At 46.2% G+C, this 23,009-nt stretch overlaps 16 non-coding genes across 16 annotated transcripts; all 16 read right to left on the bottom strand.

Annotated features, from left to right (window-relative positions):
• Positions 1–194: 194 nt before the first annotated feature.
• Trnat-agu (transfer RNA threonine (anticodon AGU)) lies at positions 195–266 on the bottom strand. Its single transcript has one exon. It is a non-coding gene; the product is annotated as a tRNA-Thr (tRNA).
• Positions 267–1,710: 1,444 nt separating this feature from the next.
• On the bottom strand, positions 1,711–1,782 carry Trnat-agu (transfer RNA threonine (anticodon AGU)). Its single transcript has one exon. It is a non-coding gene; the product is annotated as a tRNA-Thr (tRNA).
• Positions 1,783–3,232: 1,450 nt separating this feature from the next.
• On the bottom strand, positions 3,233–3,304 carry Trnat-agu (transfer RNA threonine (anticodon AGU)). The gene has a single exon. It is a non-coding gene; the product is annotated as a tRNA-Thr (tRNA).
• A 1,441-nt stretch (positions 3,305–4,745) lies between these two features.
• Positions 4,746–4,817, bottom strand: Trnat-agu (transfer RNA threonine (anticodon AGU)). The gene has a single exon. It is a non-coding gene; the product is annotated as a tRNA-Thr (tRNA).
• A 1,441-nt stretch (positions 4,818–6,258) lies between these two features.
• Positions 6,259–6,330, bottom strand: Trnat-agu (transfer RNA threonine (anticodon AGU)). The gene has a single exon. It is a non-coding gene; the product is annotated as a tRNA-Thr (tRNA).
• A 1,438-nt stretch (positions 6,331–7,768) lies between these two features.
• Trnat-agu (transfer RNA threonine (anticodon AGU)) lies at positions 7,769–7,840 on the bottom strand. Its single transcript has one exon. It is a non-coding gene; the product is annotated as a tRNA-Thr (tRNA).
• Positions 7,841–9,290: 1,450 nt separating this feature from the next.
• Trnat-agu (transfer RNA threonine (anticodon AGU)) lies at positions 9,291–9,362 on the bottom strand. Its single transcript has one exon. It is a non-coding gene; the product is annotated as a tRNA-Thr (tRNA).
• Positions 9,363–10,818: 1,456 nt separating this feature from the next.
• Positions 10,819–10,890, bottom strand: Trnat-agu (transfer RNA threonine (anticodon AGU)). The gene has a single exon. It is a non-coding gene; the product is annotated as a tRNA-Thr (tRNA).
• A 1,447-nt stretch (positions 10,891–12,337) lies between these two features.
• Positions 12,338–12,409, bottom strand: Trnat-agu (transfer RNA threonine (anticodon AGU)). Its single transcript has one exon. It is a non-coding gene; the product is annotated as a tRNA-Thr (tRNA).
• A 1,444-nt stretch (positions 12,410–13,853) lies between these two features.
• On the bottom strand, positions 13,854–13,925 carry Trnat-agu (transfer RNA threonine (anticodon AGU)). The gene has a single exon. It is a non-coding gene; the product is annotated as a tRNA-Thr (tRNA).
• A 1,453-nt stretch (positions 13,926–15,378) lies between these two features.
• On the bottom strand, positions 15,379–15,450 carry Trnat-cgu (transfer RNA threonine (anticodon CGU)). Its single transcript has one exon. It is a non-coding gene; the product is annotated as a tRNA-Thr (tRNA).
• A 1,449-nt stretch (positions 15,451–16,899) lies between these two features.
• On the bottom strand, positions 16,900–16,971 carry Trnat-agu (transfer RNA threonine (anticodon AGU)). Its single transcript has one exon. It is a non-coding gene; the product is annotated as a tRNA-Thr (tRNA).
• Positions 16,972–18,421: 1,450 nt separating this feature from the next.
• Positions 18,422–18,493, bottom strand: Trnat-agu (transfer RNA threonine (anticodon AGU)). The gene has a single exon. It is a non-coding gene; the product is annotated as a tRNA-Thr (tRNA).
• Positions 18,494–19,797: 1,304 nt separating this feature from the next.
• Trnat-agu (transfer RNA threonine (anticodon AGU)) lies at positions 19,798–19,869 on the bottom strand. The gene has a single exon. It is a non-coding gene; the product is annotated as a tRNA-Thr (tRNA).
• A 1,307-nt stretch (positions 19,870–21,176) lies between these two features.
• Positions 21,177–21,248, bottom strand: Trnat-agu (transfer RNA threonine (anticodon AGU)). The gene has a single exon. It is a non-coding gene; the product is annotated as a tRNA-Thr (tRNA).
• A 1,450-nt stretch (positions 21,249–22,698) lies between these two features.
• Positions 22,699–22,770, bottom strand: Trnat-agu (transfer RNA threonine (anticodon AGU)). Its single transcript has one exon. It is a non-coding gene; the product is annotated as a tRNA-Thr (tRNA).
• Positions 22,771–23,009: the final 239 nt, after the last annotated feature.

Below are 23,009 nucleotides of genomic sequence, written 5' to 3'. Positions count from 1 at the left end.
ACATCTTTAAAATATATTTCAGACTGTCCCATCCCACCTTATGCTGTACCGCTTTGGCAAATGCTTTATCTGCGCCATTCGCCTTAATCACATCTGAGAGTAATTCTTAATAAAACGCCTCTCGCTAATTGTTAGTCATCCCAGATACTGTTTGCTATAAGGCCACGACGCGCAACTGATATCCAAAATTCGTCTGCCTCCTGTGAGGATCGAACTCACGACCCCTGGTTTACTAGACCAGTGCTCTGCCACTGAGCTAAAGAGGCGCGGCCTAGCGGTACTTTTGCGTACTTCATCCTTACGGTCGTCTGGATCATCAGACTTCAGCTGACAACACTTCATATTACCGTCTAATATTTGCAGCTATGGCGACCCATTACTGCTTGGCTACACATCTGACACGTAAACGAAGTGCTCTCCAAATAACACCACTTGCATTTCAGAACATGTCTTTCACACATGTCTACAAAATCACCTTCACCTTCAAATACAGTTTCCTTGCGACTGACGGAGACGTAGGCAAAGTTTAAAGTTGCTATTTCCATTACACCACGTTAATCAGAAAAACGGTAAGTTACATCTGCAGAGGAACAAAATTCCGTTCCTCCCCACGTGGGGCTCGAACCCACGACCCTGGGATTAAGAGCCTTATGTTCTACCGACTGAGCTAGCCGCGCTGCCTCGGTGAGTATATGCCGGTTAGCACGTCACACAGTACTCGTTTGTGTTGATTGGTCCCATACAGAACCTCCCCATGTTGCCTAATGTTTTCCTAACGTCACACTCGTCACGTAGTTCACTTTTATTTCATAATCATTTCTGAGAGGTAACAGAATTGCATGACAACCTGCAGAGCTAGTTTCGTCAAAATTAACACACATACTTGATGTGACTCATAAGCCGAACGAGTTACTTTCCGACGTTATTTTAGATGTGCAAGTGCCAGTCAAAAACACGCGGCGACGGCAATATGCAAACCAATTCGCTAGTTAACACCGGTCTTGTTGTGCGTGTTTCAAGCTCAAGAGCATCTCCAAGCAGAAAATGGTCAACAGCAACGTTCACACGGTTTCGTACTGCTCAAGTGCTACACTAAAACGGTATGTTTCTTTTTCAGATCTGGAAAAACACGACCGAGAGAGGAATCAAACACGCAATCTTCGGATACGAAGTCCGACGCCTTATCCATTAGGCCACACGGTCACTGACAAACAAGTGGAACTTATATACGACTCATCTCAAAACGCTCACACCACTGAGGAGTTGTGTTTTCGTTCTACACAGACGCTGCCCCTTGCTCTTTCCCACCTATTTGATACATTCAACCTGCTACGAGACCTACCAAATATAGACTGGGAAACTAAACCACACACTTTGTGCATTCGGAAATGTAAGGCAGGGCGTCCCTCGCCGCATTTGCTACGATGTCCATTTGCTACTTCTGCAGAAGTGGCGACGACGACGACGACGACGACGACGACGACAACCGCGGAAGGCTCTGAGATATGTGAGAAATACATCTATAAAATATATTTCAGACTGTCCCATCCCACCTTATGCTGTACCGCTTTGGCAAATGCTTTATCTGCGCCATTCGCCTTAATCACATCTGAGAGTAATTCTTAATAAAACGCCTCTCGCTAATTGTTAGTCATCCCAGATACTGTTTGCTATAAGGCCACGACGCGCAACTGATATCCAAAATTCATCTGCCTCCTGTGAGGATCGAACTCACGACCCCTGGTTTACTAGACCAGTGCTCTGCCACTGAGCTAAAGAGGCGCGGCCTAGCGGTACTTTTGCGTACTTCATCCTTACGGTCGTCTGGATCATCAGACTTCAGCTGACAACACTTCATATTACCGTCTAATATTTGCAGCTATGGCGACCCATTACTGCTTGGCTACACATCTGACACGTAAACGAAGTGCTCTCCAAATAACACCACTTGCATTTCAGAACATGTCTTTCACACATGTCTACAAAATCACCTTCACCTTCAAATACAGTTTCCTTGCGACTGACGGAGACGTAGGCAAAGTTTAAAGTTGCTATTTCCATTACATCACGTTAATCAGAAAAACGGTAAGTTACATCTGCAGAGGAACAAAATTCCGTTCCTCCCCACGTGGGGCTCGAACCCACGACCCTGGGATTAAGAGCCTTATGTTCTACCGACTGAGCTAGCCGCGCTGCCTCGGTGAGTATATGCCGGTTAGCACGTCACACAGTACTCGTTTGGGTTGATTGGTCCCATACAGAACCTCCCCATGTTGCCTAATGTTTTCCTAACGTCACACTCGTCACGTAGTTCACTTTTATTTCATAATCATTTCTGAGAGGTAACAGAATTGCATGACAACCTGCAGAGCTAGTTTCGTCAAAATTAACACACATACTTGATGTGACTCATAAGCCGAACGAGTTACTTTCCGACGTTATTTTATATGTGCAAGTGCCAGTCAAAAACACGCGGCGACGGCAATATGCAAACCAATTCGCTAGTTAACACCGGTCTTGTTGTGCGTGTTTCAAGCTCAAGAGCATCTACAAGCAGAAAATGGTCAACAGCAACGTTCACACGGTTTCGTACTGCTCAAGTGCTACACTAAAACGGTATGTTTCTTTTTCAGATCTGGAAAAACACGACCGAGAGAGGAATCAAACACGCAATCTTCGGATACGAGGTCCGACGCCTTATCCATTAGGCCACACGGTCACTGACAAACAAGTGGAACTTATATACGACTCATCTCAAAACGCTCACACCACTGAGGAGTTGTGTTTTCGTTCTACACAGACGCTGCCCCTTGCTCTTTCCCACCCATTTGATACATTCAACCTGCTACGAGACCTACCAAATATAGACTGGGAAACTAAACCACACACTTTGTGCATTCGGAAATGTAAGGCAGGGCGTCCCTCGCCGCATTTGCTACGATGTCCATTTGCTACTTCTGCAGAAGTGGCGGCGGCGGCGACGGCGACGGCGACGACGACGACGACGACCGCGGAAGGCTCTGAGATATGTGAGAAATACATCTATAAAATATATTTCAGACTGTCCCATCCCACCTTATGCTGTACCGCTTTGGCAAATGCTTTATCTGCGCCATTCGCCTTAATCACATCTGAGAGTAATTCTTAATAAAACGCATCTCGCTAATTGTTAGTCATCCCAGATACTGTTTGCTATAAGGCCACGACGCGCAACTGATATCCAAAATTCGTCTGCCTCCTGTGAGGATCGAACTCACGACCCCTGGTTTACTAGACCAGTGCTCTGCCACTGAGCTAAAGAGGCGCGGCCTAGCGGTACTTTTGCGTACTTCATCCTTACGGTCGTCTGGATCATCAGACTTCAGCTGACAACACTTCATATTACCGTCTAATATTTGCAGCTATGGCGACCCATTACTGCTTGGCTACACATCTGACACGTAAACGAAGTGCTCTCCAAATAACACCACTTGCATTTCAGAACATGTCTTTCACACATGTCTACAAAATCACCTTCACCTTCAAATACAGTTTCGTAGCGACTGACGGAGACGTAGGCAAAGTTTAAAGTTGCTATTTCCATTACATCACGTTAATCAGAAAAACGGTAAGTTACATCTGCAGAGGAACAAAATTCCGTTCCTCCCCACGTGGGGCTCGAACCCACGACCCTGGGATTAAGAGCCTTATGTTCTACCGACTGAGCTGGCCGCGCTGCCTCGGTGAGTATATGCCGGTTAGCACGTCACACAGTACTCGTTTGGGTTGATTGGTCCCATACAGAACCTCCCCATGTTGCCTAATGTTTTCCTAACGTCACACTCGTCACGTAGTTCACTTTTATTTCATAATCATTTCTGAGAGGTAACAGAATTGCATGACAACCTGCAGAGCTAGTTTCGTCAAAATTAACACACATACTTGATGTGACTCATAAGCCGAACGAGTTACTTTCCGACGTTATTTTATATGTGCAAGTGCCAGTCAAAAACACGCGGCGACGGCAATATGCAAACCAATTCGCTAGTTAACACCGGTCTTGTTGTGCGTGTTTCAAGCTCAAGAGCATCTCCAAGCAGAAAATGGTCAACAGCAACGTTCACACGGTTTCGTACTGCTCAAGTGCTACACTAAAACGGTATGTTTCTTTTTCAGATCTGGAAAAACACGACCGAGAGAGGAATCAAACACGCAATCTTCGGATACGAAGTCCGACGCCTTATCCATTAGGCCACACGGTCACTGACAAACAAGTGGAACTTATATACGACTCATCTCAAAACGCTCACACCACTGAGGAGTTGTGTTTTCGTTCTACACAGACGCTGCCCCTTGCTCTTTCCCACCCATTTGATACATTCAACCTGCTACGAGACCTACCAAATATAGACTGGGAAACTAAACCACACACTTTGTGCATTCGGAAATGTAAGGCAGGGCGTCCCTCGCCGCATTTGCTACGATGTCCATTTGCTACTTCTGCAGAAGTGGCGGCGGCGGCGACGACGACGACGACGACGACCGCGGAAGGCTCTGAGATATGTGAGAAATACATCTATAAAATATATTTCAGACTGTCCCATCCCACCTTATGCTGTACCGCTTTGGCAAATGCTTTATCTGCGCCATTCACCTTAATCACATCTGAGAGTAATTCTCAATAAAACGCCTCTCGCTAATTGTTAGTCATCCCAGATACTGTTTGCTATAAGGCCACGACGCGCAACTGATATCCAAAATTCGTCTGCCTCCTGTGAGGATCGAACTCACGACCCCTGGTTTACTAGACCAGTGCTCTGCCACTGAGCTAAAGAGGCGCGGCCTAGCGGTACTTTTGCGTACTTCATCCTTACGGTCGTCTGGATCATCAGACTTCAGCTGACAACACTTCATATTACCGTCTAATATTTGCAGCTATGGCGACCCATTACTGCTTGGCTACACATCTGACACGTAAAGGAAGTGCTCTCCAAATAACACCACTTGCATTTCAGAACATGTCTTTCACACATGTCTACAAAATCACCTTCACCTTCAAATACAGTTTCGTAGCGACTGACGGAGACGTAGGCAAAGTTTAAAGTTGCTATTTCCATTACACCACGTTAATCAGAAAAACGGTAAGTTACATCTGCAGAGGAACAAAATTCCGTTCCTCCCCACGTGGGGCTCGAACCCACGACCCTGGGATTAAGAGCGTTATGTTCTACCGACTGAGCTAGCCGCGCTGCCTCGGTGAGTATATGCCGGTTAGCACGTCACACAGTACTCGTTTGGGTTGATTGGTCCCATACAGAACCACCCCATGTTGCCTAATGTTTTCCTAACGTCACACTCGTCACGTAGTTCACTTTTATTTCATAATCATTTCTGAGAGGTAACAGAATTGCATGACAACCTGCAGAGCTAGTTTCGTCAAAATTAACACACATACTTGATGTGACTCATAAGCCGAACGAGTTACTTTCCGACGTTATTTTATATGTGCAGGTGCCAGTCAAAAACACGCGGCGACGGCAATATGCAAACCAATTCGCTAGTTAACACCGGTCTTGTTGTGCGTGTTTCAAGCTGAAGAGCATCTCCAAGCAGAAAATGGTCAACAGCAACATTCACACGGTTTCGTACTGCTCAAGTGCTACACTAAAACGGTATGTTTCTTTTTCAGATCTGGAAAAACACGACCGAGAGAGGAATCAAACACGCAATCTTCGGATACGAAGTCCGACGCCTTATCCATTAGGCCACACGGTCACTGACAAACAAGTGGAACTTATATACGACTCATCTCAAAACGCTCACACCACTGAGGAGTTGTGTTTTCGTTCTACACAGACGCTGCCCCTTGCTCTTTCCCACCCATTTGATACATTCAACCTGCTACGAGACCTACCAAATATAGACTGGGAAACTAAACCACACACTTTGTGCATTCGGAAATGTAAGGCAGGGCGTCCCTCGCCGCATTTGCTACGATGTCCATTTGCTACTTCTGCAGAAGTGGCGACGACGACGACGACGACGACGACGACGACCGCGGAAGGCTCTGAGATATGTGAGAAATACATCTATAAAATATATTTCAGACTGTCCCATCCCACCTTATGCTGTACCGCTTTGGCAAATGCTTTATCTGCGCCATTCGCCTTAATCACATCTGAGAGTAATTCTTAATAAAACGCCTCTCGCTAATTGTTAGTCATCCCAGATACTGTTTGCTATAAGGCCACGACGCGCAACTGATATCCAAAATTCGTCTGCCTCCTGTGAGGATCGAACTCACGACCCCTGGTTTACTAGACCAGTGCTCTGCCACTGAGCTAAAGAGGCGCGGCCTAGCGGTACTTTTGCGTACTTCATCCTTACGGTCGTCTGGATCATCAGACTTCAGCTGACAACACTTCATATTACCGTCTAATATTTGCAGCTATGGCGACCCATTACTGCTAGGCTACACATCTGACACGTAAACGAAGTGCTCTCCAAATAACACCACTTGCATTTCAGAACATGTCTTTCACACATGTCTACAAAATCACCTTCACCTTCAAATACAGTTTCCTTGCGACTGACGGAGACGTAGGCAAAGTTTAAAGTTGCTATTTCCATTACACCACGTTAATCAGAAAAACGGTAAGTTACATCTGCAGAGGAACAAAATTCCGTTCCTCCCCACGTGGGGCTCGAACCCACGACCCTGGGATTAAGAGCCTTATGTTCTACCGACAGAGCTAGCCGCGCTGCCTCGGTGAGTATATGCCGGTTAGCACGTCACACAGTACTCGTTTGGGTTCATTGGTCCCATACAGAACCTCCCCATGTTGCCTAATGTTTTCCTAACGTCACACTCGTCACGTAGTTCACTTTTATTTCATAATCATTTCTGAGAGGTAATAGAATTGCATGACAACCTGCAGAGCTAGTTTCGTCAAAATTAACACACATACTTGATGTGACTCATAAGCCAAACGAGTTACTTTCCGACGTTATTTTATATGTGCAAGTGCCAGTCAAAAACACGCGGCGACGGCAATATGCAAACCAATTCGCTAGTTAACACCGGTCTTGTTGTGCGTGTTTCAAGCTCAAGAGCATCTCCAAGCAGAAAATGGTCAACAGCAACGTTCACACGGTTTCGTACTGCTCAAGGGCTACACTAAAACGGTATGTTTCTTTTTCAGATCTGGAAAAACACGACCGAGAGAGGAATCAAACACGCAATCTTCGGATACGAAGTCCGACGCCTTATCCATTAGGCCACACGGTCACTGACAAACAAGTGGAACTTATATACGACTCATCTCAAAACGCTCATACCACTGAGGAGTTGTGTTTTCGTTCTACACAGACGCTGCCCCTTGCTCTTTCCCACCCATTTGATACATTCAACCTGCTACGAGACCTACCAAATATAGACTGGGAAACTAAACCACACACTTTGTGCATTCGGAAATGTAAGGCAGGGCGTCCCTCGCCGCATTTGCTACGATGTCCATTTGCTACTTCTGCAGAAGTGGCGACGACGACGACGACGACGACGGCAACCGCGGAAGGCTCTGAGATATGTGAGAAATACATCTATAAAATATATTTCAGACTGTCCCATCCCACCTTATGCTGTACCGCTTTGGCAAATGCTTTATCTGCGCCATTCGCCTTAATCACATCTGAGAGTAATTCTTAATAAAACGCCTCTCGCTAATTGTTAGTCATCCCAGATACTGTTTGCTATAAGGCCACGACGCGCAACTGATATCCAAAATTCATCTGCCTCCTGTGAGGATCGAACTCACGACCCCTGGTTTACTAGACCAGTGCTCTGCCACTGAGCTAAAGAGGCGCGGCCTAGCGGTACTTTTGCGTACTTCATCCTTACGGTCGTCTGGATCATCAGACTTCAGCTGACAACACTTCATATTACCGTCTAATATTTGCAGCTATGGCGACCCATTACTGCTTGGCTACACATCTGACACGTAAACGAAGTGCTCTCCAAATAACACCACTTGCATTTCAGAACATGTCTTTCACACATGTCTACAAAATCACCTTCACCTTCAAATACAGTTTCGTAGCGACTGACGGAGACGTAGGCAAAGTTTAAAGTTGCTATTTCCATTACATCACGTTAATCAGAAAAACGGTAAGTTACATCTGCAGAGGAACAAAATTCCGTTCCTCCCCACGTGGGGCTCGAACCCACGACCCTGGGATTAAGAGCCTTATGTTCTACCGACTGAGCTAGCCGCGCTGCCTCGGTGAGTACATGCCGGTTAGCACGTCACACAGTACTCGTTTGGGTTGATTGGTCCCATACAGAACCTCCCCATGTTGCCTAATGTTTTCCTAACGTCACACTCGTCACGTAGTTCACTTTTATTTCATAATCATTTCTGAGAGGTAACAGAATTGCATGACAACCTGCAGAGCTAGTTTCGTCAAAATTAACACACATACTTGATGTGACTCATAAGCCGAACGAGTTACTTTCCGACGTTATTTTAGATGTGCAAGTGCCAGTCAAAAACACGCGGCGACGGCAATATGCAAACCAATTCGCTAGTTAACACCGGTCTTGTTGTGCGTGTTTCAAGCTCAAGAGCATCTCCAAGCAGAAAATGGTCAACAGCAACGTTCACACGGTTTCGTACTGCTCAAGTGCTACACTAAAACGGTATGTTTCTTTTTCAGATCTGGAAAAACACGACCGAGAGAGGAATCAAACACGCAATCTTCCGATACGAGGTCCGACGCCTTATCCATTAGGCCACACGGTCACTGACAAACAAGTGGAACTTATATACGACTCATCTCAAAACGCTCACACCACTGAGGAGTTGTGTTTTCGTTCTACACAGACGCTGCCCCTTGCTCTTTCCCACCCATTTGATACATTCAACCTGCTACGAGACCTACCAAATATAGACTGGGAAACTAAACCACACACTTTGTGCATTCGGAAATGTAAGGCAGGGCGTCCCTCGCCGCATTTGCTACGATGTCCATTTGCTACTTCTGCAGAAGTGGCGGCGGCGGCGACGGCGACGACGACGACGACGACGACGACCGCGGAAGGCTCTGAGATATGTGAGAAATACATCTATAAAATATATTTCAGACTGTCCCATCCCACCTTATGCTGTACCGCTTTGGCAAATGCTTTATCTGCGCCATTCGCCTTAATCACATCTGAGAGTAATTCTTAATAAAACGCCTCTCGCTAATTGTTAGTCATCCCAGATACTGTTTGCTATAAGGCCACGACGCGCAACTGATATCCAAAATTCGTCTGCCTCCTGTGAGGATCGAACTCACGACCCCTGGTTTACTAGACCAGTGCTCTGCCACTGAGCTAAAGAGGCGCGGCCTAGCGGTACTTTTGCGTACTTCATCCTTACGGTCGTCTGGATCATCAGACTTCAGCTGACAACACTTCATATTACCGTCTAATATTTGCAGCTATGGCGACCCATTACTGCTTGGCTACACATCTGACACGTAAACGAAGTGCTCTCCAAATAACACCACTTGCATTTCAGAACATGTCTTTCACACATGTCTACAAAATCACCTTCACCTTCAAATACAGTTTCGTAGCGACTGACGGAGACGTAGGCAAAGTTTAAAGTTGCTATTTCCATTACATCACGTTAATCAGAAAAACGGTAAGTTACATCTGCAGAGGAACAAAATTCCGTTCCTCCCCACGTGGGGCTCGAACCCACGACCCTGGGATTAAGAGCCTTATGTTCTACCGACTGAGCTAGCCGCGCTGCCTCGGTGAGTATATGCCGGTTAGCACGTCACACAGTACTCGTTTGGGTTGATTGGTCCCATACAGAACCTCCCCATGTTGCCTAATGTTTTCCTAACGTCACACTCGTCACGTAGTTCACTTTTATTTCATAATCATTTCTCAGAGGTAACAGAATTGCATGACAACCTGCAGAGCTAGTTTCGTCAAAATTAACACACATACTTGATGTGACTCATAAGCCGAACGAGTTACTTTCCGACGTTATTTTATATGTGCAAGTGCCAGTCAAAAACACGCGGCGACGGCAATATGCAAACCAATTCGCTAGTTAACACCGGTCTTGTTGTGCGTGTTTCAAGCTCAAGAGCATCTCCAAGCAGAAAATGGTCAACAGCAACGTTCACACGGTTTCGTACTGCTCAAGTGCTACACTAAAACGGTATGTTTCTTTTTCAGATCTGGAAAAACACGACCGAGAGAGGAATCAAACACGCAATCTTCGGATACGAAGTCCGACGCCTTATCCATTAGGCCACACGGTCACTGACAAACAAGTGGAACTTATATACGACTCATCTCAAAACGCTCACACCACTGAGGAGTTGTGTTTTCGATCTACACAGACGCTGCCCCTTGCTCTTTCCCACCCATTTGATACATTCAACCTGCTACGAGACCTACCAAATATAGACTGGGAAACTAAACCACACACTTTGTGCATTCGGAAATGTAAGGCAGGGCGTCCCTCGCCGCATTTGCTACGATGTCCATTTGCTACTTCTGCAGAAGTGGCGACGACGACGACGACGACGACGACGACGACGACGACGACAACAACCGCGGAAGGCTCTGAGATATGTGAGAAATACATCTATAAAATATATTTCAGACTGTCCCATCCCACCTTATGCTGTACCGCTTTGGCAAATGCTTTATCTGCGCCATTCGCCTTAATCACATCTGAGAGTAATTCTTAATAAAACGCCTCTCGCTAATTGTTAGTCATCCCAGATACTGTTTGCTATAAGGCCACGACGCGCAACTGATATCCAAAATTCGTCTGCCTCCTGTGAGGATCGAACTCACGATCCCTGGTTTACTAGACCAGTGCTCTGCCACTGAGCTAAAGAGGCGCGGCCCAGCGGTACTTTTGCGTACTTCATCCTTACGGTCGTCTGGATCATCAGACTTCAGCTGACAACACTTCATATTACCGTCTAATATTTGCAGGTATGGCGACCCATTACTGCTTGGCTACACATCTGACACGTAAAGGAAGTGCTCTCCAAATAACACCACTTGCATTTCAGAACATGTCTTTCACACATGTCTACAAAATCACCTTCACCTGCAAATACAGTTTCGTAGCGACTGACGGAGACGTAGGCAAAGTTTAAAGTTGCTATTTCCATTACATCACGTTAATCAGAAAAACGGTAAGTTACATCTGCAGAGGAACAAAATTCCGTTCCTCCCCACGTGGGGCTCGAACCCACGACCCTGGGATTAAGAGCCTTATGTTCTACCGACTGAGCTAGCCGCGCTGCCTCGGTGAGTATATGCCGGTTAGCACGTCACACAGTACTCGTTTGGGTTGATTGGTCCCATACAGAACCTCCCCATGTTGCCTAATGTTTTCCTAACGTCACACTCGTCACGTAGTTCACTTTTATTTCATAATCATTTCTGAGAGGTAACAGAATTGCATGACAACCTGCAGAGCTAGTTTCGTCAAAATTAACACACATACTTGATGTGACTCATAAGCCGAACGAGTTACTTTCCGACGTTATTTTAGATGTGCAAGTGCCAGTCAAAAACACGCGGCGACGGCAATATGCAAACCAATTCGCTAGTTAACACCGGTCTTGTTGTGCGTGTTTTAAGCTGAAGAGCATCTCCAAGCAGAAAATGGTCAACAGCAACATTCACACGGTTTCGTACTGCTCAAGTGCTACACTAAAACGGTATGTTTCTTTTTCAGATCTGGAAAAACACGACCGAGAGAGGAATCAAACACGCAATCTTCGGATACGAAGTCCGACGCCTTATCCATTAGGCCACACGGTCACTGACAAACAAGTGGAGCTTATATACGACTCATCTCAAAACGCTCACACCACTGAGGAGTTGTGTTTTCGTTCTACACAGACGCTGCCCCTTGCTCTTTCCCACCCATTTGATACATTCAACCTGCTACGAGACCTACCAAATATAGACTGGGAAACTAAACCACACACTTTGTGCATTCGGAAATGTAAGGCAGGGCGTCCCTCGCCGCATTTGCTACGATGTCCATTTGCTACTTCTGCAGAAGTGGCGGCGGCGACGACGACGACGACGACGACGACGACGACCGCGGAAGGCTCTGAGATATGTGAGAAATACATCTATAAAATATATTTCAGACTGTCCCATCCCACCTTATGCTGTACCGCTTTGGCAAATGCTTTATCTGCGCCATTCGCCTTAATCACATCTGAGAGTAATTCTTAATAAAACGCCTCTCGCTAATTGTTAGTCATCCCAGATACTGTTTGCTATAAGGCCACGACGCGCAACTGATATCCAAAATTCGTCTGCCTCCTGTGAGGATCGAACTCACGACCCCTGGTTTACTAGACCAGTGCTCTGCCACTGAGCTAAAGAGGCGCGGCCTAGCGGTACTTTTGCGTACTTCATCCTTACGGTCGTCTGGATCATCAGACTTCAGCTGACAACACTTCATATTACCGTCTAATATTTGCAGCTATGGCGACCCATTACTGCTTGGCTACACATCTGACACGTAAACGAAGTGCTCTCCAAATAACACCACTTGCATTTCAGAACATGTCTTTGACACATGTCTACAAAATCACCTTCACCTTCAAATACAGTTTCCTTGCGACTGACGGAGACGTAGGCAAAGTTTAAAGTTGCTATTTCCATTACACCACGTTAATCAGAAAAACGGTAAGTTACATCTGCAGAGGAACAAAATTCCGTTCCTCCCCACGTGGGGCTCGAACCCACGACCCTGGGATTAAGAGCCTTATGCTCTACCGACTGAGCTAGCCGCGCTGCCTCGGGGAGTATATGCCGGTTAGCACGTCACACAGTACTCGTTTGGGTTGATTGGTCCCATACAGAACCACCCCATGTTGCCTAATGTTTTCCTAACGTCACACTCGTCACGTAGTTCACTTTTATTTCATAATCATTTCTGAGAGGTAACAGAATTGCATGACAACCTGCAGAGCTAGTTTCGTCAAAATTAACACACATACTTGATGTGACTCATAAGCCGAACGAGTTACTTTCCGACGTTATTTTATATGTGCAGGTGCCAGTCAAAAACACGCGGCGACGGCAATATGCAAACCAATTCGCTAGTTAACACCGGTCTTGTTGTGCGTGTTTCAAGCTCAAGAGCATCTCCAAGCAGAAAATGGTCAACAGCAACGTTCACACGGTTTCGTACTGCTCAAGTGCTACACTAAAACGGTATGTTTCTTTTTCAGATCTGGAAAAACACGACCGAGAGAGGAATCAAACACGCAATCTTCGGATACGAAGTCCGACGCCTTATCCATTAGGCCACACGGTCACTGACAAACAAGTGGAACTTATATACGACTCATCTCAAAACGCTCACACCACTGAGGAGTTGTGTTTTCGTTCTACACAGACGCTGCCCCTTGCTCTTTCCCACCCATTTGATACATTCAACCTGCTACGAGACCTACCAAATATAGACTGGGAAACTAAACCACACACTTTGTGCATTCGGAAATGTAAGGCAGGGCGTCCCTCGCCGCATTTGCTACGATGTCCATTTGCTACTTCTGCAGAAGTGGCGACGACGACGACGACGACGACGACGACGACAACCGCGGAAGGCTCTGAGATATGTGAGAAATACATCTATAAAATATATTTCAGACTGTCCCATCCCACCTTATGCTGTACCGCTTTGGCAAATGCTTTATCTGCGCCATTCGCCTTAATCACATCTGAGAGTAATTCTTAATAAAACGCCTCTCGCTAATTGTTAGTCATCCCAGATACTGTTTGCTATAAGGCCACGACGCGCAACTGATATCCAAAATTCGTCTGCCTCCTGTGAGGATCGAACTCACGACCCCTGGTCTACTAGACCAGTGCTCTGCCACTGAGCTAAAGAGGCGCGGCCTAGCGGTACTTTTGCGTACTTCATCCTTACGGTCGTCTGGATCATCAGACTTCAGCTGACAACACTTCATATTACCGTCTAATATTTGCAGCTATGGCGACCCATTACTGCTTGGCTACACATCTGACACGTAAACGAAGTGCTCTCCAAATAACACCACTTGCATTTCAGAACATGTCTTTCACACATGTCTACAAAATCACCTTCACCTGCAAATACAGTTTCGTAGCGACTGACGGAGACGTAGGCAAAGTTTAAAGTTGCTATTTCCATTACATCACGTTAATCAGAAAAACGGTAAGTTACATCTGCAGAGGAACAAAATTCCGTTCCTCCCCACGTGGGGCTCGAACCCACGACCCTGGGATTAAGAGCCTTATGTTCTACCGACTGAGCTAGCCGCGCTGCCTCGGTGAGTATATGCCGGTTAGCACGTCACACAGTACTCGTTTGGGTTGATTGGTCCCATACAGAACCTCCCCATGTTGCCTAATGTTTTCCTAACGTCACACTCGTCACGTAGTTCACTTTTATTTCATAATCATTTCTGAGAGGTAACAGAATTGCATGACAACCTGCAGAGCTAGTTTCGTCAAAATTAACACACATACTTGATGTGACTCATAAGCCGAACGAGTTACTTTCCGACGTTATTTTATATGTGCAAGTGCCAGTCAAAAACACGCGGCGACGGCAATATGCAAACCAATTCGCTAGTTAACACCGGTCTTGTTGTGCGTGTTTCAAGCTCAAGAGCATCTCCAAGCAGAAAATGGTCAACAGCAACGTTCACACGGTTTCGTACTGCTCAAGTGCTACACTAAAACGGTATGTTTCTTTTTCAGATCTGGAAAAACACGACCGAGAGAGGAATCAAACACGCAATCTTCGGATACGAAGTCCGACGCCTTATCCATTAGGCCACACGGTCACTGACAAACAAGTGGAACTTATATACGACTCATCTCAAAACGCTCACACCACTGAGGAGTTGTGTTTTCGTTCTACACAGACGCTGCCCCTTGCTCTTTCCCACCCATTTGATACATTCAACCTGCTACGAGACCTACCAAATATAGACTGGGAAACTAAACCACACACTTTGTGCATTCGGAAATGTAAGGCAGGGCGTCCCTCGCCGCATTTGCTACGATGTCCATTTGCTACTTCTGCAGAAGTGGCGACGACGACGACGACGACGACGACGACGACGACGACGACAACCGCGGAAGGCTCTGAGATATGTGAGAAATACATCTATAAAATATATTTCAGACTGTCCCATCCCACCTTATGCTGTACCGCTTTGGCAAATGCTTTATCTGCGCCATTCGCCTTAATCACATCTGAGAGTAATTCTTAATAAAACGCCTCTCGCTAATTGTTAGTCATCCCAGATACTGTTTGCTATAAGGCCACGACGCGCAACTGATATCCAAAATTCGTCTGCCTCCTGTGAGGATCGAACTCACGACCCCTGGGTTACGAGACCAGTGCTCTGCCACTGAGCTAAAGAGGCGCGGCCTAGCGGTACTTTTGCGTACTTCATCCTTACGGTCGTCTGGATCATCAGACTTCAGCTGACAACACTTCATATTACCGTCTAATATTTGCAGCTATGGCGACCCATTACTGCTTGGCTACACATCTGACACGTAAACGAAGTGCTCTCCAAATAACACCACTTGCATTTCAGAACATGTCTTTCACACATGTCTACAAAATCACCTTCACCTTCAAATACAGTTTCGAGCGACTGACGGAGACGTAGGCAAAGTTTAAAGTTGCTATTTCCATTACATCACGTTAATCAGAGGAACGGTAAGTTACATCTGCAGAGGAACAAAATTCCGTTCCTCCCCACGTGGGGCTCGAACCCACGACCCTGGGATTAGGAGCCTTATGTTCTACCGACTGAGCTAGCCGCGCTGCCTCGGTGAGTATATGCCGGTTAGCACGTCACACAGTACTCGTTTGGGTTGATTGGTCCCATACAGAACCTCCCCATGTTGCCTAATGTTTTCCTAACGTCACACTCGTCACGTAGTTCACTTTTATTTCATAATCATTTCTGAGAGGTAACAGAATTGCATGACAACCTGCAGAGCTAGTTTCGTCAAAATTAACACACATACTTGATGTGACTCATAAGCCGAACGAGTTACTTTCCGACGTTATTTTATATGTGCAAGTGCCAGTCAAAAACACGCGGCGACGGCAATATGCAAACCAATTCGCTAGTTAACACCGGTCTTGTTGTGCGTGTTTCAAGCTCAAGAGCATCTCCAAGCAGAAAATGGTCAACAGCAACGTTCACACGGTTTCGTACTGCTCAAGTGCTACACTAAAACGGTATGTTTCTTTTTCAGATCTGGAAAAACACGACCGAGAGAGGAATCAAACACGCAATCTTCGGATACGAAGTCCGACGCCTTATCCATTAGGCCACACGGTCACTGACAAACAAGTGGAGCTTATATACGACTCATCTCAAAACGCTCACACCACTGAGGAGTTGTGTTTTCGTTCTACACAGACGCTGCCCCTTGCTCTTTCCCACCCATTTGATACATTCAACCTGCTACGAGACCTACCAAATATAGACTGGGAAACTAAACCACACACTTTGTGCATTCGGAAATGTAAGGCAGGGCGTCCCTCGCCGCATTTGCTACGATGTCCATTTGCTACTTCTGCAGAAGTGGCGGCGGCGGCGGCGACGACGACGACGACGACGACGACGACCGCGGAAGGCTCTGAGATATGTGAGAAATACATCTATAAAATATATTTCAGACTGTCCCATCCCACCTTATGCTGTACCGCTTTGGCAAATGCTTTATCTGCGCCATTCGCCTTAATCACATCTGAGAGTAATTCTTAATAAAACGCCTCTCGCTAATTGTTAGTCATCCCAGATACTGTTTGCTATAAGGCCACGACGCGCAACTGATATCCAAAATTCGTCTGCCTCCTGTGAGGATCGAACTCACGACCCCTGGTTTACTAGACCAGTGCTCTGCCACTGAGCTAAAGAGGCGAGGCCTAGCGGTACTTTTGCGTACTTCATCCTTACGGTCGTCTGGATCATCAGACTTCAGCTGACAACACTTCATATTACCGTCTAATATTTGCAGCTATGGCGACCCATTACTGCTTGGCTACACATCTGACACGTAAACGAAGTGCTCTCCAAATAACACCACTTGCATTTCAGAACATGTCTTTCACACATGTCTACAAAATCACCTTCACCTTCAAATACAGTTTCCTTGCGACTGACGGAGACGTAGGCAAAGTTTAAAGTTGCTATTTCCATTACACCACGTTAATCAGAAAAACGGTAAGTTACATCTGCAGAGGAACAAAACTCCGTTCCTCCCCACGTGGGGCTCGAACCCACGACCCTGGGATTAAGAGCCTTATGTTCTACCGACTGAGCTAGCCGCGCTGCCTCGGTGAGTACATGCCGGTTAGCACGTCACACAGTACTCGTTTGGGTTGATTGGTCCCATACAGAACCTCCCCATGTTGCCTAATGTTTTCCTAACGTCACACTCGTCACGTAGTTCACTTTTATTTCATAATCATTTCTGAAAGGTAACAGAATTGCATGACAACCTGCAGAGCTAGTTTCGTCAAAATTAACACACATACTTGATGTGGCTCATAAGCCGAACGAGTTACTTTCCGACGTTATTTTATATGTGCAAGTGCCAGTCAAAAACACGCGGCGACGGCAATATGCAAACCAATTCGCTAGTTAACACCGGTCTTGTTGTGCGTGTTTCAAGCTCAAGAGCATCTCCAAGCAGAAAATGGTCAACAGCAACGTTCACACGGTTTCGTACTGCTTAAGTGCTACACTAAAACGGTATGTTTCTTTTTCAGATCTGGAAAAACACGAGCGAGAGAGGAATCAAACACGCAATCTTCGGATACGAAGTCCGACGCCTTATCCATTAGGCCACACGGTCACTGACAAACAAGTGGAACTTATATACGACTCATCTCAAAACGCTCACACCACTGAGGAGTTGTGTTTTCGTTCTACACAGACGCTGCCCCTTGCTCTTTCCCACCCATTTGATACATTCAACCTGCTACGAGACCTACCAAATATAGACTGGGAAACTAAACCACACACTTTGTGCATTCGGAAATGTAAGGCAGGGCGTCCCTCGCCGCATTTGCTACGATGTCCATTTGCTACTTCTGCAGAAGGGGCGACGACGACGACGACGACGACGACGACGACGACGACAACCGCGGAAGGCTCTGAGATATGTGAGAAATACATCTATAAAATATATTTCAGACTGTCCCATCCCACCTTATGCTGTACCGCTTTGGCAAATGCTTTATCTGCGCCATTCGCCTTAATCACATCTGAGAGTAATTCTTAATAAAACGCCTCTCGCTAATTGTTAGTCATCCCAGATACTGTTTGCTATAAGGCCACGACGCGCAACTGATATCCAAAATTCATCTGCCTCCTGTGAGGATCGAACTCACGACCCCTGGTTTACTAGACCAGTGCTCTGCCACTGAGCTAAAGAGGCGCGGCCTAGTGGTACTTTTTCGTACTTCATCCTTACGGTCGTCTGGATCATCAGACTTCAGCTGACAACACTTCATATTACCGTCTAATATTTGCAGCTATGGCGACCCATTACTGCTTGGCTACACATCTGACACGTAAAGGAAGTGCTCTCCAAATAACACCACTTGCATTTCAGAACATGTCTTTCACACATGTCTACAAAATCACCTTCACCTTCAAACACAGTTTCGTAGCGACTGACGGAGACGTAGGCAAAGTTTAAAGTTGCTATTTCCATTACACCACGTTAATCAGAAAAACGGTAAGTTACATCTGCAGAGGAACAAAATTCCGTTCCTCCCCACGTGGGGCTCGAACCCACGACCCTGGGATTAAGAGCCTTATGTTCTACCGACTGAGCTAGCCGCGCTGCCTCGGTGAGTATATGCCGGTTAGCACGTCACACAGTACTCGTTTGGGTTGATTGGTCCCATACAGAACCTCCCCATGTTGCCTAATGTTTTCCTAACGTCACACTCGTCACGTAGTTCACTTTTATTTCATAATCATTTCTGAGAGGTAACAGAATTGCATGACAACCTGCAGAGCTAGTTTCGTCAAAATTAACACACATACTTGATGTGACTCATAAGCCGAACGAGTTACTTTCCGACGTTATTTTATATGTGCAAGTGCCAGTCAAAAACACGCGGCGACGGCAATATGCAAACCAATTCGCTAGTTAACACCGGTCTTGTTGTGCGTGTTTCAAGCTCAAGAGCATCTCCAAGCAGAAAATGGTCAACAGCAACGTTCACACGGTTTCGTACTGCTCAAGTGCTACACTAAAACGGTATGTTTCTTTTTCAGATCTGGAAAAACACGACCGAGAGAGGAATCAAACACGCAATCTTCGGATACGAAGTCCGACGCCTTATAGACTGGGAAACTAAACCACACACTTTGTGCATTCGGAAATGTAAGGCAGGGCGTCCCTCGCCGCATTTGCTACGATGTCCATTTGCTACTTCTGCAGAAGTGGCGGCGGCGGCGGCGGCGGCTACGACGACGACGACGACGACGACGACGACGACGACGACCGCGGAAGGCTCTGAGATATGTGAGAAATACATCTATAAAATATATTTCAGACTGTCCCATCCCACCTTATGCTGTACCGCTTTGGCAAATGCTTTATCTGCGCCATTCGCCTTAATCACATCTGAGAGTAATTCTTAATAAAACGCCTCTCGCTAATTGTTAGTCATCCCAGATACTGTTTGCTATAAGGCCACGACGCGCAACTGATATCCAAAATTCGTCTGCCTCCTGTGAGGATCGAACTCACGACCCCTGGTTTACTAGACCAGTGCTCAGCCACTGAGCTAAAGAGGCGCGGCCTAGCGGTACTTTTGCGTACTTCATCCTTACGGTCGTCTGGATCATCAGACTTCAGCTGACAACACTTCATATTACCGTCTAGTATTTGCAGCTATGGCGACCCATTACTGCTTGGCTACACATCTGACACGTAAAGGAAGTGCTCTCCAAATAACACCACTTGCATTTCAGAACATGTCTTTCACACATGTCTACAAAATCACCTTCACCTTCAAATACAGTTTCGTAGCGACTGACGGAGACGTAGGCAAAGTTTAAAGTTGCTATTTCCATTACATCACGTTAATCAGAAAAACGGTAAGTTACATCTGCAGAGGAACAAAATTCCGTTCCTCCCCACGTGGGGCTCAAACCCACGACCCTGGGATTAAGAGCCTTATGTTCTACCGACTGAGCTAGCCGCGCTGCCTCGGTGAGTATATGCCGGTTAGCACGTCACACAGTACTCGTTTGGGTTGATTGGTCCCATACAGAACCTCCCCATGTTGCCTAATGTTTTCCTAACGTCACACTCGTCACGTAGTTCACTTTTATTTCATAATCATTTCTGAAAGGTAACAGAATTGCATGACAACCTGCAGAGCTAGTTTCGTCAAAATTAACACACATACTTGATGTGGCTCATAAGCCGAACGAGTTACTTTCCGACGTTATTTTATATGTGCAAGTGCCAGTCAAAAACACGCGGCGACGGCAATATGCAAACCAATTCGCTAGTTAACACCGGTCTTGTTGTGCGTGTTTCAAGCTCAAGAGCATCTCCAAGCAGAAAATGGTCAACAGCAACGTTCACACGGTTTCGTACTGCTTAAGTGCTACACTAAAACGGTATGTTTCTTTTTCAGATCTGGAAAAACACGACCGAGAGAGGAATCAAACACGCAATCTTCGGATACGAAGTCCGACGCCTTATAGACTGGGAAACTAAACCACACACTTTGTGCATTCGGAAATGTAAGGCAGGGCGTCCCTCGCCGCATTTGCTACGATGTCCATTTGCTACTTCTGCAGAAGTGGCGGCGGCGGCGGCGGCGGCTACGACGACGACGACGACGACGACGACGACGACGACGACGACCGCGGAAGGCTCTGAGATATGTGAGAAATACATCTATAAAATATATTTCAGACTGTCCCATCCCACCTTATGCTGTACCGCTTTGGCAAATGCTTTATCTGCGCCATTCGCCTTAATCACATCTGAGAGTAATTCTTAATAAAACGCCTCTCGCTAATTGTTAGTCTTCCCAGATACTGTTTGCTATAAGGCCACGACGCGCAACTGATATCCAAAATTCGTCTGCCTCCTGTGAGGATCGAACTCACGACCCCTGGTTTACTAGACCAGTACTCAGCCACTGAGCTAAAGAGGCGCGGCCTAGCGGTACTTTTGCGTACTTCATCCTTACGGTCGTCTGGATCATCAGACTTCAGCTGACAACACTTCATATTACCGTCTAATATTTGCAGCTATGGCGACCCATTACTGCTTGGCTACACATCTGACACGTAAAGGAAGTGCTCTCCAAATAACACCACTTGCATTTCAGAACATGTCTTTCACACATGTCTACAAAATCACCTTCACCTTCAAATACAGTTTCGTAGCGACTGACGGAGACGTAGGCAAAGTTTAAAGTTGCTATTTCCATTACATCACGTTAATCAGAAAAACGGTAAGTTACATCTGCAGAGGAACAAAATTCCGTTCCTCCCCACGTGGGGCTCGAACCCACGACCCTGGGATTAAGAGCCTTATGTTCTACCGACTGAGCTAGCCGCGCTGCCTCGGTGAGTATATGCCGGTTAGCACGTCACACAGTACTCGTTTGGGTTGATTGGTCCCATACAGAACCTCCCCATGTTGCCTAATGTTTTCCTAACGTCACACTCGTCACGTAGTTCACTTTTATTTCATAATCATTTCTGAAAGGTAACAGAATTGCATGACAACCTGCAGAGCTAGTTTCGTCAAAATTAACACACATACTTGATGTGGCTCATAAGCCGAACGAGTTACTTTCCGACGTTATTTTATATGTGCAAGTGCCAGTCAAAAACACGCGGCGACGGCAATATGCAAACCAATTCGCTAGTTAACACCGGTCTTGTTGTGCGTGTTTCAAGCTCAAGAGCATCTCCAAGCAGAAAATGGTCAACAGCAACGTTCACACGGTTTCGTACTGCTTAAGTGCTACACTAAAACGGTATGTTTCTTTTTCAGATCTGGAAAAACACGAGCGAGAGAGGAATCAAACACGCAATCTTCGGATACGAAGTCCGACGCCTTATCCATTAGGCCACACGGTCACTGACAAACAAGTGGAACTTATATACGACTCATCTCAAAACGCTCACACCACTGAGGAGTTGTGTTTTCGTTCTACACAGACGCTGCCCCTTGCTCTTTCCCACCCATTTGATACATTCAACCTGCTACGAGACCTACCAAATATAGACTGGGAAACTAAACCACACACTTTGTGCATTCGGAAATGTAAGGCAGGGCGTCCCTCGCCGCATTTGCTACGATGTCCATTTGCTACTTCTGCAGAAGTGGCGACGACGACGACGACGACGACGACGACGACGACGACAACCGCGGAAGGCTCTGAGATATGTGAGAAATACATCTATAAAATATATTTCAGACTGTCCCATCCCACCTTATGCTGTACCGCTTTGGCAAATGCTTTATCTGCGCCATTCGCCTTAATCACATCTGAGAGTAATTCTTAATAAAACGCCTCTCGCTAATTGTTAGTCATCCCAGATACTGTTTGCTATAAGGCCACGACGCGCAACTGATATCCAAAATTCATCTGCCTCCTGTGAGGATCGAACTCACAACCCCTGGTTTACTAGACCAGTGCTCTGCCACTGAGCTAAAGAGGCGCGGCCTAGTGGTACTTTTGCGTACTTCATCCTTACGGTCGTCTGGATCATCAGACTTCAGCTGACAACACTTCATATTACCGTCTAATATTTGCAGCTATGGCGACCCATTACTGCTTGGCTACACATCTGACACGTAAAGGAAGTGCTCTCCAAATAACACCACTTGCATTTCAGAACATGTCTTTCACACATGTCTACAAAATCACCTTCACCTTCAAATACAGTTTCGTAGCGAC

Source organism: Schistocerca gregaria, chromosome 4 (genome assembly GCF_023897955.1).
Source record: "Schistocerca gregaria isolate iqSchGreg1 chromosome 4, iqSchGreg1.2, whole genome shotgun sequence".
In the NCBI taxonomy this organism is placed as follows: domain Eukaryota; kingdom Metazoa; phylum Arthropoda; class Insecta; order Orthoptera; family Acrididae; genus Schistocerca; species Schistocerca gregaria.
The sequence above is the reverse complement of the archived record's forward strand: the minus strand, read 5'-3'. Positions and strand labels throughout refer to the sequence as shown.